General features: G+C 40.1%; 1 protein-coding gene across 4 annotated transcripts in view; it reads right to left on the reverse strand.

Annotated features, from left to right (window-relative positions):
• The window catches only part of LOC138182023 (1-phosphatidylinositol 4,5-bisphosphate phosphodiesterase epsilon-1), a 125,155-nt gene that overhangs the window by 75,042 nt on the left and 35,814 nt on the right, over window positions 1–14,299 (reverse strand). For all 4 annotated transcript variants that reach the window (XM_069117489.1, XM_069117491.1, XM_069117488.1 and 1 more), the window contains exon 2: window positions 10,391–10,438. The gene's annotated coding sequence lies outside the window, so the exon portion shown is untranslated. The remainder of the gene's footprint in view (window positions 1–10,390; window positions 10,439–14,299) is intronic.

Here is a 14,299-nt window from a genome sequence, read left to right on the forward strand (position 1 = left end):
CGTAACGTATATAAGTCTTTTTAATTGCTCGCACGAAACGTCGAGCGCGAAATTCTTCGTTCGCTGAAAAACGAATCTACGTTCGTTCTCCGTATACCTCGGAAAGTTCTGAATTCTTTGATAACGGAGAGCGTGACCCAGAAAATACGACACCGACGCGAGGCGTCTCGTGTGTGCAACGTACACGTACGCGCGACATACAGCGACAGGCGAGCACACACGCGTACCGATACAACGTCCTACGAGAAATGCAATTGCACCGCGTATACGATGCATTCATGCCACGCGTACATAACGGTACGCCCAAAAGGACACCGATCCGTGCTTTGTAACGTTACCCTCGATACTTATAAAGCCGGTGAATCCATTGGAACGATTTAGTACGGACAATAGCTCACTCACGGTGGAATCGCGTTCGATATGTCGGTAACGGTACGCGAGAGGCAGCGAGTTCGTGTCAAAGGGTTAGAGAGAAATAGAACGCTAGCAAATGTAAACGAGATGAGAGGCAAACGATATGAGTGCAGATTGCGAGCGATAGTCGGACGGATGAAACAGAGAGGGGAGAGAGAGAGAGAGAAAGGACAATCGACGAGTTAATAGCAAATTGACTACTGTCGATTTATCCAGGAACTAAATTTGCATATTGTATATGGCAAATTATAGAATAGGAACGACTTTATCGCCTACGTGCGCGTCTTTAGCTTCTAATTTAGACAAAAATAGAAACTCGAGACCTGGAACTCCGGTTAGCAGATTTTCCAACCAGACCTGTAATCCCAACGCCAAAGAGAGAAAGAGAAAGATACTTTCCAACCACCCAAGATATTTTTTGACAGCGAGATCGAAGAAATCAGTTTATATTCGCGTTCAAACACTCGCCGTATCGATAGTTGCGTTCGATTATTAGTACCTATCTACATATATGTTGATATTATATATGTACGTAAGTGCGCGCGAAGCGCAACACCCTGTGAAAACGTATCTCAATGGTCCAGGAAATGGGATACGGTCTGCGTCTCCTAGGATCCTTCGGAGTGCAGGAGCAAGAACAGCGAGGAGGGCACGTAGGAACGAGCAGTTTGTCGCGTAGTCGTAACTTTGATATCGCGAGCAAAATAGCAAGAGGAAGTTAAAAAAGCATTCCCTTTGTCGCAGCTATCGGCGAATGCAAACGTGTTTTCACAAAGAGACGAAAGTTGTTCTCGATATAACGCGAAGCAAACAATCGGAAACTTGCTTTTCTCGCGTTACGATACGTAGGCACGTTTCCTACGCTTATTGTTCCGCGCATCGTAAATTTCGATCGAGTCGACCGATCGATAGGCCGGTTAGCGTTTCAAACGATTTATAAACCCTTACAATTAGTCCGTCCAACGTGCTCCGTGTATCGCGTTTCTATCCACCTTTTCTTCCGTGCGACGATCCGCGAGATTCTCCATGGAAATTATCAAATTTATCGTACTCGGAGGACAATTTTTATTCGCCGAACGTGTTTATAGAGGCGTTATATATAATTAAGAAAAATTAATTTACTTGATTGCTCTCGCTGCACAGATTCCGTAACAGACTTTTCAAATACAACGATCAAAGCTTTCGAACTTGCTTTCCACGGAGAACCGTTTAACGACCTTTGTAAACAAATTTCCCCGATACGTACGTATATGGTCCTTTCAAAAGCCTTTTCGATCCCTTAACAATTTACGATTTACTTTACGATTTAACGATTTTCTCTTCCTATCAGGTAATTCCCGTTCGATCCATCTTCGAACTTTACGACGATAAAAATGCTGTCCTTCGTTGAACCGTGTTAATACGTACATACGTGTAAAAAGCAACATGTACGTGTGTGTAATAAGATATTCGAATAAAAATATACCGCGCGAAAGTCTCTCATCGACGTCCCTTTACAGGAAAATTTCTTCCTAAAGCATTCCATTTTTCATTTCGTCCAAACCATTTCTCATGCCGTCGAAGATACACTTGAGACAATTCGGTATTGGAAAGAAATGGCGAGGAAAAATATAAAGCCGCTATATCTCTCCTATCCTCGAAGGATATCTAGAATTTTCACACCGTACGAACAAATTGAACTTTTCGAAATTATACCGACGACCGTCGTTCAAATAATTTATGTAAATCCTTTGGGAAAAGCCGAAAACCAAGCCAATGTGAGAAAAATCTCGATATTTCTCGGTAGAAGTTACTTTGCGGAAATCCGAACCAACGATATTTGTATTTCCGACGATTCGTGTTGTCACGAACGCAAATATCGTTATCGTTTAAAAGAGAAATTTTCATTTCCAGTTAAAAGTATAACTAGGCTCTGCTACGGATTTTATTATATTTAAATACTGTAAGTTTACGTATTATTTTGCGCTAATATCTAGACATTATCTAAATATTCGTTATTTTTCGATAAACATCGTTACGTAGGTATTACAAGCAGCAACGTTATTATACAGAAGTAAATACGTTTCACTCGATAGGGAATTTCTATTAATCGCTTGCATTTAATTAGATATTTAATATATCTATATAATCTGTATATGCGGCGATATTTATATAGGAAGGAAGGAAACGATTTCGTAAAATACGATTAAAATGTTACAAAGCCGTCGAAATCAATTCGTTCGATTCTCTTCTTCCCGTAACTCTTTAAAAGAAAAGTTACTCGTTTCTTCTAAATGAAACTTTTAAAAGCGAACAAGTTGTACGATGGTATTTTCAAAAATTGTTCATCTCACTGCTGTAACGAAATAAACCGATAAAAATTCTCGTTAGGATTAATCCGAGTTGTACGAAACTCGAGTAAATCCGGAAGGCAGTTAGATCTACTTTCTCTTTTCCATCTTTCTTCCCACGCAATCACATCGATACGCCAACTCGCATCAATTCCATCACCGAACCAAATAACCTAACGATTTATGATTAAACGCGCGGTGAAACTAATAGTAATCGTTAGCAGCACAACGATACGTTATTTGTAATTTTACTATGCATCGAGCGTGTTCGAACCGACGTTTATCGTTACATTTACCTACGTAGATTCAGCGGTAGATCAGCCTTTTTACGCGTGACGTGTTTATTTGTCGTTGAAACGCGCATAATAGATGAAGCAGTAATCGGCGTTGTTTAACTATTCGCTACCGTATCGATGTCCCCATTTTTCAATCGAATTCGTATTAACCGACAACCGTGATTCATTCCATAAAACTTGTACGATATTCGACTTGCGACTGTATTTCACGTCGATTCGACCAACCGTTTATCGAATTGGCATCGAAACGCAGCCGAAAAACGACGTTCGGTGGTGCGAGAGTTGGAAAAATAAAAATTTCACGCAGAGGTAAATCGCATATAAAAGTTGATAAAACGTAGCGAAGCATATGAAGCGAAAATACGCTTGCTTATTGCTCTATGTTTGAAGTAGAGTCGAAGACGCGAAAGGAACTTTTCATAGAAAATATTATCGTTCGAATCATAGTTATCGTCCGTTTTCAACAGCTTCGTACGTCGTTTTTAAATTCTTTTTCACAACGAGTTACGCATATCGAAACTTCCGTGTTCGACGTACGAAGTAGAATGTGTTTCTAACTCTTTCTCGTATATCTGAAATTACAATATATCACGAAGTGATTTATAAACGACAAACGATTTTTCGAAAGACGTTTCTTTCGATAATTTATACAAAAATCAGCCGAGCATAGGATTTTTCACGACTTCTTAAGTTTTTTCCGTTACATTAAGTATCGGTTAATTAACAATGTTTAACAACGGTTCGTTGAAAAAGTTGATTGAATTTTACACGATGAACGGAATAATTCTTCCAATTCGTTATTCCGACGGTAATTTTTCCGATAGCCCAACTTTACACGACTCTGTGTATTCTGAAAACTAAACTTTTACGTTTAATTCGAATTAAGCGTACGGTATTTAGCGTAACTTCGACTACAGCACGTAAATGGTTCGAAGCGGTAGTCGGAATTATCTTGTGAATTTCGTGCTGCGAAAAGCGTATCCTGCGTTTCTAGAAAATAATTAAAAGCGGTAGAGTATTCTTTCTAAGATTAACGTTACACGTGTACTTTCTATATGAGAAATTAAGTTTCTTTAACGCGTAGGATAAATTTACACAATGCGTATACATTTCGGCATAACTCTAGCTACGTTTACTTCGTATCGGGATTTTCACCTATTTTTTTAACATTCGATGTACCATATCGATGTAACTTTGCCGTTTTTTTTCGTTTGACCCGAAGCAGAAACCTACATACAAGTTTTTATCTCCTCGACTAAATATCAATTTGACGAATGAAAACCAACAAAAATCATAGGAAAAATGTTCCGAATGAGAGAGAGAGAGAGAGAGAGAGAGAGAGAGAAACAGAGCGGATGTTACGTTTACGTAATATGATAAAACAGGTGTCTGCGTGGGAGGTATAAAAGAGCAATACAGTTTATAAACGTAGGATCGAATCTCTTTATATTTAACTCGATCCTAACAACGTAAAAATAATGTATTTAAATGAAAATGTTTGAACTTTTTCGCCCTTTAACGATAATAAATTTCAAGCCGTTAGACGATTACGTTTAAATATCAAATAGCGATCGATAAAAGAACCGAAAAAATATTTTTTATTGGTTTTAGAAGCTCTCACTGCTCCGTCCTTATCGTGTCCTGGCAAATTAATTTTCGACGATTTTTCGTTCGCGTCGTATGGACTCGGAATTAACGATTTTTACTGCGGCGATATTCAGGTTACAATTATCGTATAAGATTTGTTAGGAATCGTTATTGGTACAAAAAATATCATAAAAATAAAATGCGAAAGATCGTTTGTAAAGGTAGCGAGTAAGAAAACGAATGACCGATACTTGTAGGAATACGAAGCATCTTCTTCGGGAGAAAGGTATAGGCTCGTACAAGAAAAATAACTAGAAAAATCAGACACGAAAGGACGTTGGATGGTGGAGTTTCTTACGCTCTCCTCCGTGACCGCGAGGAAGAATGACTATCTCTCACGGCTCACGGCTCACGGCTCACGGTTTCGAATCCCAACAGGGCGGCCGACCTGATTGCCTTTCTAGCCTTTTTTCCTTTGCACTTGCAATTCTCTGCCAACAACTTGGAAAATTGTCCATCAAACATGTCGAAACTTCCTGCGATATTCCAGTATCTGTATACTATATACATTTCGTACTTTTGCGTATTTAACGACCGATTCGATCAACCATCGATCCAGTCAGCAGGTGTTCGTTTCTCGGAAGGACAAACGTATCTTCGCGATACTGCTGATCGTCGTTGTTTTCCACCTTTTCGATATCTGGTAAGAACTAAATTGACTTTCCGAATGAAGCGGAAGAACGGCTGAAATTACCAAACAGAATGTTTCTCGTCGCGGTAGTTGTCCCTTAAACCGATTCGTTCGTTTGCCCGTATTAAAGCTAGATTCGTAATACCAAGGAATATCGATTTCATTTCGCCGACATAACGTTACAACTTACCTCTGGTCTCGGTATGATAATTGTACGATGACTTAGGACTGGCAGCGTTTGCGTACAACGATCTTTCAGCCCTCACGAGCACACCATTTTCACACACCGCTTTACGTCCTTCGACGATTCCATTCACCGGTATAAAAGCGTAAGGTTACGCATAAACGAATTATTATTCAGCAGGACGAACGACTCTCGCGTCTTATTAAACGATCCATCACTGAAAATTTTCAACAACCTGCGCGAACATCGCGTTCTTCGAGTACAAATAATTTTCAGTTTTTTCTTTTCTTCCAAATGCCTTGTCGCTTTCCAACGAGTAAGTAGATATATTTCAGCCGAGACAGCTGCTAAGTCGCTCCTCCGGAAAAAGAAAATTGATTAAAACGCTCCGAAACAGAAAATAATTTTACCAACGAATTCCGTTATAGCGATCCTCCCTTATCCAAACGGCTGCTCGAGAATCGGAGAAAAATCGTTTCTTTTTATGAAATTTCCTTAGAACGGGAACTTATTGGAACGTTTGGGAAAATATGTATCAGCGAAGACGGACAGCTGGAGGACAGCTGCGAGGAAACGAAAAAAAGTGACATCCCTTTTCTTCCTTTCGCGTATAAATCACCATAACTTACGTGACAAATTACCTACATATAGAATCTGGCGATCCTGATCGCGAGACACGCGTCTTTGACACGAGACATCGCACGCGTGTTTCCTCCGACGATATCAAACGCACGTTCCTCCTCGCGAATATTCGGACATCTTCCAATTTCATGAAAAACTCGATAATCGACTCGAGCTATTGGGAATACGATGGATCGGTCGGAATCGTAGACGCGAGACACCGATTCGGCACAGCCATTCGATTCACCGGTGACGGAGAAGAAAGAATACGCTTTCCAGGCAAGCCGATACAAAGTTCGCGTCGATGCTCCGACTTCAACGCTGCTCCCCTCTATTTCTTCTACGTCCAAGCGTTATTATTTAACGTCACACACCGAGAATCGGAGTCAGTTCGTAACAGCGAAACACAGAAAACGGTGAAAGCACACGATACCCTGACGCTTGCGAACAGCAACGCGGTAACTCGGATCGTAAAATACTCCACCGTTCGATGGTCACGGCGTCGTAATGGGCGAAGCGGCGCACTCGCGTCACGAGGTTGTCGCGAGAGCATTCGCAAAATTCGAGATCGATCAACGTAAAAAAGCACGGCACGAGTCATCCGGCCAACATACGTATCCGTCTACTTTTAAAGATGGTTTCCCGGCTCTCGCGTAAGCTTCCAAGTATAAGCAAGTACATGCATACGTACGTACGTACACGCGCGCCACGTCCGAACTCGCCCGAGTTTCAATGGATCCTGTTTTCCTCAAATTTTCCTTTCTTCGTATTTTCTTCGTATTTTCTTCCACCCTATCTTTGTATCTCTTTACTTTCGTTCCTCTATTTTAAGTTCTTGTATAAACACGGCGATTTTTACTGCGCTCGATTCTTTCACCGCTACGCTAAATTACGCTTTCGAGTTCATAATCGCATGTTAATACACCGTTTTTATTATCGTCTTCGTCGACCTGTTTAGATCGTGGCATCAGTGTTAAAAATGGCGTTTTTGCTCCAGATATTTATAGCGTACGGTAAGATTTCATCTTCGTATCCCCTATTCTCTTTTCACTTTCCTTGCAATTTTAAACATCCATTCCATATTTGATTTTCGATATTTATGCAAATTCGTATTCCCTACGAACACGGAAGAGTGCGCAGACCTAAGCAGACATTTATTTCGTATTTATTATTTTGCTCGTTAAATATAACCTTTCGATACGTTAAATATCTTTTTGTCCTTAAATAACGCGATAAAATCCGTTATTCGATTTCTTGGCCGTCTCTCTTATCGTTAGTCTCGGACTATCAGGCTTTCGAAGTTGAATAGAATCGTTAAGGAATAATCTTTAAAAACTGAAACGGGGAATATTCGAACTTATACTTGCAAAAATATTCGAGCGTAAGAGATAAGCTGTATAACACGAATATTCCTATTGCTCATTTTACAACGTTCTTTCTGGAGATAGAACTAAAGAAACGTAAACGAGTGACTTTATATATAACGTACATTTTACGCTACAAAATTTGTACGTTACAAAAATCGTCGTATCGAACGAGCAAAGTACAAATACGCGGTACACGCAGATCGTAGATAATACGACGGCAGTATCGGAGCGTTTGATTTGTACGCGATAGCTATAATAAATCTATGGAATGTTCGATAACAGCGCATTCTGCGAATACCAGCAGGCGCGGCAAGACAAAATCTACGAATCAAAGCGACGCTTGCTTTCGAACAACGAAGAAAAAAGTTACGCGATTACGGTGGACCGAAGAACAATTTCTGTACAACGCGGTGCGTATCGTCGATCCAGCGTTCAACGTTCTATTTATTTGCCAGCGAAGCTATAAATTTCGCGGAACGTTACGAATATAATACGAGTTAATTAATTTTAATCGACAGTTTGAGGCAAAGAAACCCCGTTTATGTGGTATCTCTTATTCGCTGTCGATGTACGTATCGAAACTTTTTTCTCCACGAACAATTCAATTTTGCTTTAAACGTTTTCACGAGCTGATACGAAAGTTGGCGTCTAAGCAACCGATTCGAATAGTATAAAATTATTCCGAACGAGTCGTTTGTCGTCAGGTCGGTTAATTTATGAATTAAGTTGTAACATCGAAGAGACGCTTTTAATTCGACGAACGAAGCAACAAGCGTTTGAATAGCAAATATATATAGCGGTATATAGGTACAATATACGGTAAAGTATACCGTTACCATACCCTTTAGGTAATAAGAAATTTAGGCTTGGAACCGTTTGCAAACTGACTCGTCGTTAATTCGTACACTTCGATCAAATTCAAACGTCGTGGTCTAAAACCAGTTTCCACGCACAAATATCTTATGAAATATGTCAAAAGTGACTTTTTCTAATTTCGAAGAGACGCTGTTAAAGAGCTATCGTGATAATTTAAATGCACCCGTGCCGAATATTCTCGACTGCCTCGCTTTCCCTTCCAGCCAAATTTACGACGCCGGTCGAAAGTGTAAGCGGATAAGTTTTATCGAAAAATTCATAAAAGTTTCGTGGACAATGCGATATTGGAACGAACGGCGAATATCCGAGTGGCGAGAACATAATAGCTGCCACAGTTATAAATAGCGTGCGCCTTTCATGACGTAGCTACGCAAAATTGAAACGAAAAGTGCACACTTGCAAATTGTTCGTTTCATGGCCTTAAATCGAAACGCAACAAAGTTCGTACGCTCTTGTTTGCGTGGAAGCGTTTTCAAACGAAACTACTATGCCCAAACGAACAACATCCTACTATGATCATTGTGCGATGAAACGTGTAGCGCGCGGAAAGGGAATTCATCGTTATGCAAATGTAACTCTGCTGCTAAAAGTTCCAACACTCGCTGAAAAGTAATAAAAAAAAAAAAGAAAAACAAAAAACTGTACGGTTGTCGCGTAAGGGTACCATAATGCATAGTATATCATATACCGCGCACGATGTGACATCGACGACGTTTTACCCACGTATACGTATAGCACGTACAGACTTACCGAACCGATGGTAGTACATCGTAAAAGAAAATAAGAAACGATAAATAAGAGAAAAATGTTACCGAGTCTTACGAATGTAAAGATCATTCTTATTTCATAACGGAGACGTTCAACGGATCTAAAAAAGAGGAAAGGAAAAAAGTATACATAGTCGTCGAACGAGATACTTTCTTCTTTCTGGAAGTCGGTACAACAACGCACAGAAATATATGATATATCTAAGACACGGTACTCGTTATGATATTTAATAGGTGAGGTAAATTTTTGCTCCAGTTCTATCTCTTTCGTCGTATCCTTAATTAATAACGTCGTCGACGGTATACGGTAGAAATTCGACTTTGATTTTCTTCAGAAAACTAAGAAAATGTAAATGATCGACAGACGCGAGTTATAGGTTTGACGAGTGAATTTATTAACGAAGAATATCTTGCGTTAGTATATCGGAAATATCGAACGATGTGACGCGATAGCCATTCATGATTTCCGGTTGGGTCTGAGAGATTTCTGGTTCCTTCGATGGTATAGAGCGAAAATACCGCTCGTACAGTTTGGAATTTCCCATTGTTTTTGATTCGATTGCGTTAAACTCGGCCAAAAACCGCAAATTCGAAAATCGATCGTTGCGCGGCTTCGAGACGAATGTTCGGGCACCCAGCTCGTTCCGTTTACTTGCGCAATTTCCTCCTATAATGCCGATCGTGAAATTTGCGGCCCCGGCCCAACAATTACGTTATTCCGCGAATTTTCCTCGATTGGCCGCCTAATTATCGACAACGACAGTTTCGAACGAAAACTTTTCGGTAACCAAGCTAATGCTGTTATTTTGTCCCGGCCGTGTTTTCAACGCGGAAATTCGGCTTTTGTTTCTTCGATATCGACGCGCAACATCAAATTCCAAAGTTTACAGATAGTAGACACATATTCTATTACTTTTCCATTATACGTAAAAAAAAAAAAAAAAAAACAGGCATACGATTTAGCCATGCGCGGCAACCTTGTATTTACGAAGATCTTACTTGTGTATCGTGTTTGCGAGTTAAACAACGATCGATCGTACATATTCGATCATACAAGTAATTCGATGAAAAACGTTCTTGATTCTCTAATAGTCGAGGAATAGGCCACAACGAGTCATTAATATAGTAAAAGCGATTACTCGATTCCTCGTTCCTCGAGATCTCAATGGAACGTTTACTTTGAAACGACAACTATAATTGCCGACTAAAAGCGACGGTAAGATTTAACAGGATGGAAGAAAAAGAGTCGTTACTCACGTTAACATGTTCGTGCGCGACTGTTAATAACTCCAACTGCAAGTGCAACTGCAACTGCAACAGCAACAAAGATAAACGATTAATTCACAGTCTTAAATATATCAACGCTATTAATTCGTATATTATACCAGATACGTACGGTATGCGATCTATTAGAAACAACGACGGCCCATTCTCTATCTTACGATAAATTACTAGATTCGTTTAACAGAGTCACAAATTTTCGAAAGTATCGTGCATTACGAAACAAAGATGGAAATTGGTTACAGAGAAAGTACGAAATCTACAAAGCGACGACGTGTAATTTTAATTCAAACGATAAATATACGTCGGCTGGTTGAAAAGTCGAAGCAACCGAGGCTCGTAAATTTCAGCTAATTGCTTGGCCAAGGTGCGGGGTTCGAGCGAATAGCCATGAAAATTGTGATCGATAAACAAGATAAATAAAATACCACGGACGAAGCGAAAGAAAATAGGAGAGTGAAAACGCCATTCTTTGAAATTAACGAATTATCGTGAATTTCGTCGAATATATGATATTTGCGACAAGAGTGTATGGAACTATGGACTTTGCTGCAACTATTGGCTCAAAAATTTAATATCCGACCGATAAAAATCAAATTATCTTAATTTCTATGAAGAAAGAGGGATTGGAATTTTTGCGCGATGAACTCGACGAAGCTTTAAAATAACGTTCTACGTTCTACGTACCTAATTCGTATTAAATCCGTATCAAACCGCACGAAATCCGATAAATCTTACATTTCGCTTTAATAAATCGCAAGTACGCGCGGATCTCGTATATCGAACGAACCCTCTAACTCGACTAAGTAAATACGAAACAAATGGTGGTCGTTAAACGCGATAGTTTTAATTTTTCATTCTCCTTATTTCTGTATTGGAAATACCGTTTAATTCGATTAATTTACACATTTGCGTTTATTTTGCGCAGGTGCTCTGTAATATGTAATTTACATTTTAATCGAATTCTTTATATATATTTTATCGATACAAGGGAAATTCGCAATTCGATCCGAAACGACTTTTCGTTTTGTATCGCGGAAAGGAACTGTGCAAACGCAACACTCGTCGCGCATCGAGAGAAATTGGCGAGCTACGAAAATATTTTAAATTCGCAGAAGCGGAAAACTGTGCGAAGAGTAATCTATCTTTCGAACGGGATCGATGATCGAATCTGTCTTCCATACCGATATCGGTATTTTCAGGTTTCGCGTCCAACGTAGTCTTCTAGCGAATCGCTGAAAACGACAATGGGCGATGCTTAACTTCAATCTGTATCGATCGTGTCGATGGATAGTTGTGGTAACGAGCATTTTCAATATTCGTGCGTAAACAAACAGGAACGATGGAAAATAATCGAACGTTTGAACGTTTTGTATCTGACTTAGTTTACGCGAAATAAGCTTATACGCGTGTGTGTTGCACGGTAACGCGATATATTTAAATATATGTATTTCGTTGAAACGATATTGCAGCATATTAAAATATTGATGACGCTTTAAAGTAATTAAGAGTACAGCTACCGAGACGCGTCGAATGCTATCACCTCGCTCTCAATTTTGCCAACAACTGGAAGAAAATAACGTTGGAATGCGATATTAGATAGGCGATAAGAGGGCAAAAGTAAAAGTACAAGATCGAAAACTGTTCGTTCAATGACGAATCGGGTTTGATATATTCGACGATGATTGACTTTTAAAGTCGGTGAAAGTCAAGTTAAAAATTAAAACGAGAAAAGCTTTTCTCTAATATCGGGCTATGCGTTTCGCGAATTGTTGCGAATCGTTGCTCGAGCGAATCGACTAGAAATGGAATTTCAATTATCGTACACGCCGGTTGATAGCTAGATGGATTTGGAGGCTGCACTTTGCGAGAGAAAGTTTAAAGCAGTTCAAAGCGTCAAGACGCATTGTTCGATGCCATTAACCAGGAACCGGTTTAATTGATTTCTTAAATTAGCTTCGATATATAGATAGACGGATAGACAGCTTAAATCGTGGCAGTCGAGGAAAATGAACGTGGGTAGTCGGCGCGTGGAAGAGGTAGCTGCAGGAACGTAGACGCGTTGGACGAAAAGGGCCGACAGAGAAAAAAACGGAGGAATTAACAGTGACAAAAAAAGAAAGCAAAGAAAGAACGAATTCGATGCGACGCGACGCGACGCGACGCGACGCGATGAGGCGGCATTGTTCAAGGAGAGAAAAACGGAAATGGGTTTAGCAGTTAAATATCGAATGGAATAGGGGAGCAATCGGTACGAAACGAAGCGGAATGACCTTATTGCTTAGGTAGGGTGCAATCTGCAATTGCTTTGGTTCGTTACTACAACTGGCTACCGCTGATTTGCGGCTTTGAATTTCATCCGAGTAGTCCGCGCGTCACATCTTACGCGTCCGACGATAATTGTTACTCGTTTACCACATGCTCGTCACCGATATCGAATTCCGTATCGTACGTCGCACGTATACTTTGTCTCGTAATTCACGCTACGAGATCATCGGAAAGAGGGCACGAAATCCCTCCGCGTTACGAGGTTCGCAGTTTGTCGTACAGTTTGCCGTGCTATGGATAATCTTTAAGTTGTCTTTCAGGGCGAACCCTGCATCGAATCGTCTATAGGGAGAGTATCCGCTGCGGCGTGGAACGACGCGTTTCACTGTCGGATGTACCGTGCAGCGCACAAGTTGCAGGACGGCAATTCTTTCTTTGGGCAAGAGATATCGATGCGCGAGGCGTCGAGCTCGAGTTACGATGTCGGCGAAACGTTCGAGAACCCGTTCCTCTTGCCGTACACCCGGAAACCCCGAACAACGTCGAACGTAGCAACGTTAACTACGACAAATGCCGAGTTCTCGCGTTAACGGCGCCGAACGTCGAGCGTGAGAATCCAAGCGGCGAAAGCCCGCCACTCTCTGCGTACGTACTTTCTTCGCCGAACTTCGATGCTTATCAACAGTTTCGTAACACGTAGCTTCGATGGTCATTTCAGACAAGCAGGCGGGCTTGTAACGCTAAGGGTTTATTAAAACTCAACAACTGTACGATATATCGACTTATGTAAGCTTTTATAAGAACACGTTGCATCAGCAACATGGGAAAACTGAACTGCATCGAAGACAAGATCTCGTATATTATACCTGTGATTATGCGAATAAAAAAAAAACTAGCGTAATACGTACACCGAGAACGTAAAAATTTATCTACTCGATAAATTTCGAGCTTTTCGTTAACCAAGAAATTATTTATATTTAAATTCCGCGAATCACGAGACGAGCAGATACGAGAGTATCTAGAAATACAAGAAAATGATTTTCTATGACGTTTAAAATTCCAAAAGTTCAGGCAGTTGCTCGACTATCGTAAAGTTATTCTATTTATGCTACTTGTTCGTGGTTACTCTAAAACTGAAATATACGTATTCTGAACTAAAAATAGTGGTCTGCAAGTTTTCGATTCTGGGTGGAACATTCGCTATTTTTGAGACTTGGAGCAAACAAAAATTGTTTTTTTCATCGGTATATTAGTTTCGCGATAGGAAGAAATATAGAAAAAACAAGTAAGATATTCGAGCTTCTGACCTCCACCGGGTAACGTTTCAGATACGGACAGATACAAAAATGTTTCTCACGAAAGCGATCCAACATACCTTTCTAAATACCTTTTACGAATATATCGTGCACGTTGTACCGAACGTTTTGAAATTTTCATTACAGCGTTAATGAAATATTTAATACTCTATTTAGTCACTTTGCCGAAACTAAAAGTACGCTGTTATCAACTGTTGAGGTTTATCTCGGAATAGAATAGAGAGGCACGCGTGGATGAACGTATAATAGAAATATGTTTAAGCAAGTGTAAGTATAAGTACGGTATAGTCGAGATCCGCAG

This window comes from Bombus flavifrons, chromosome 7 (assembly GCF_040668555.2).
Source record: "Bombus flavifrons isolate JBK064 chromosome 7, iyBomFlav1_principal, whole genome shotgun sequence".
Lineage (NCBI taxonomy): Eukaryota > Metazoa > Arthropoda > Insecta > Hymenoptera > Apidae > Bombus > Bombus flavifrons.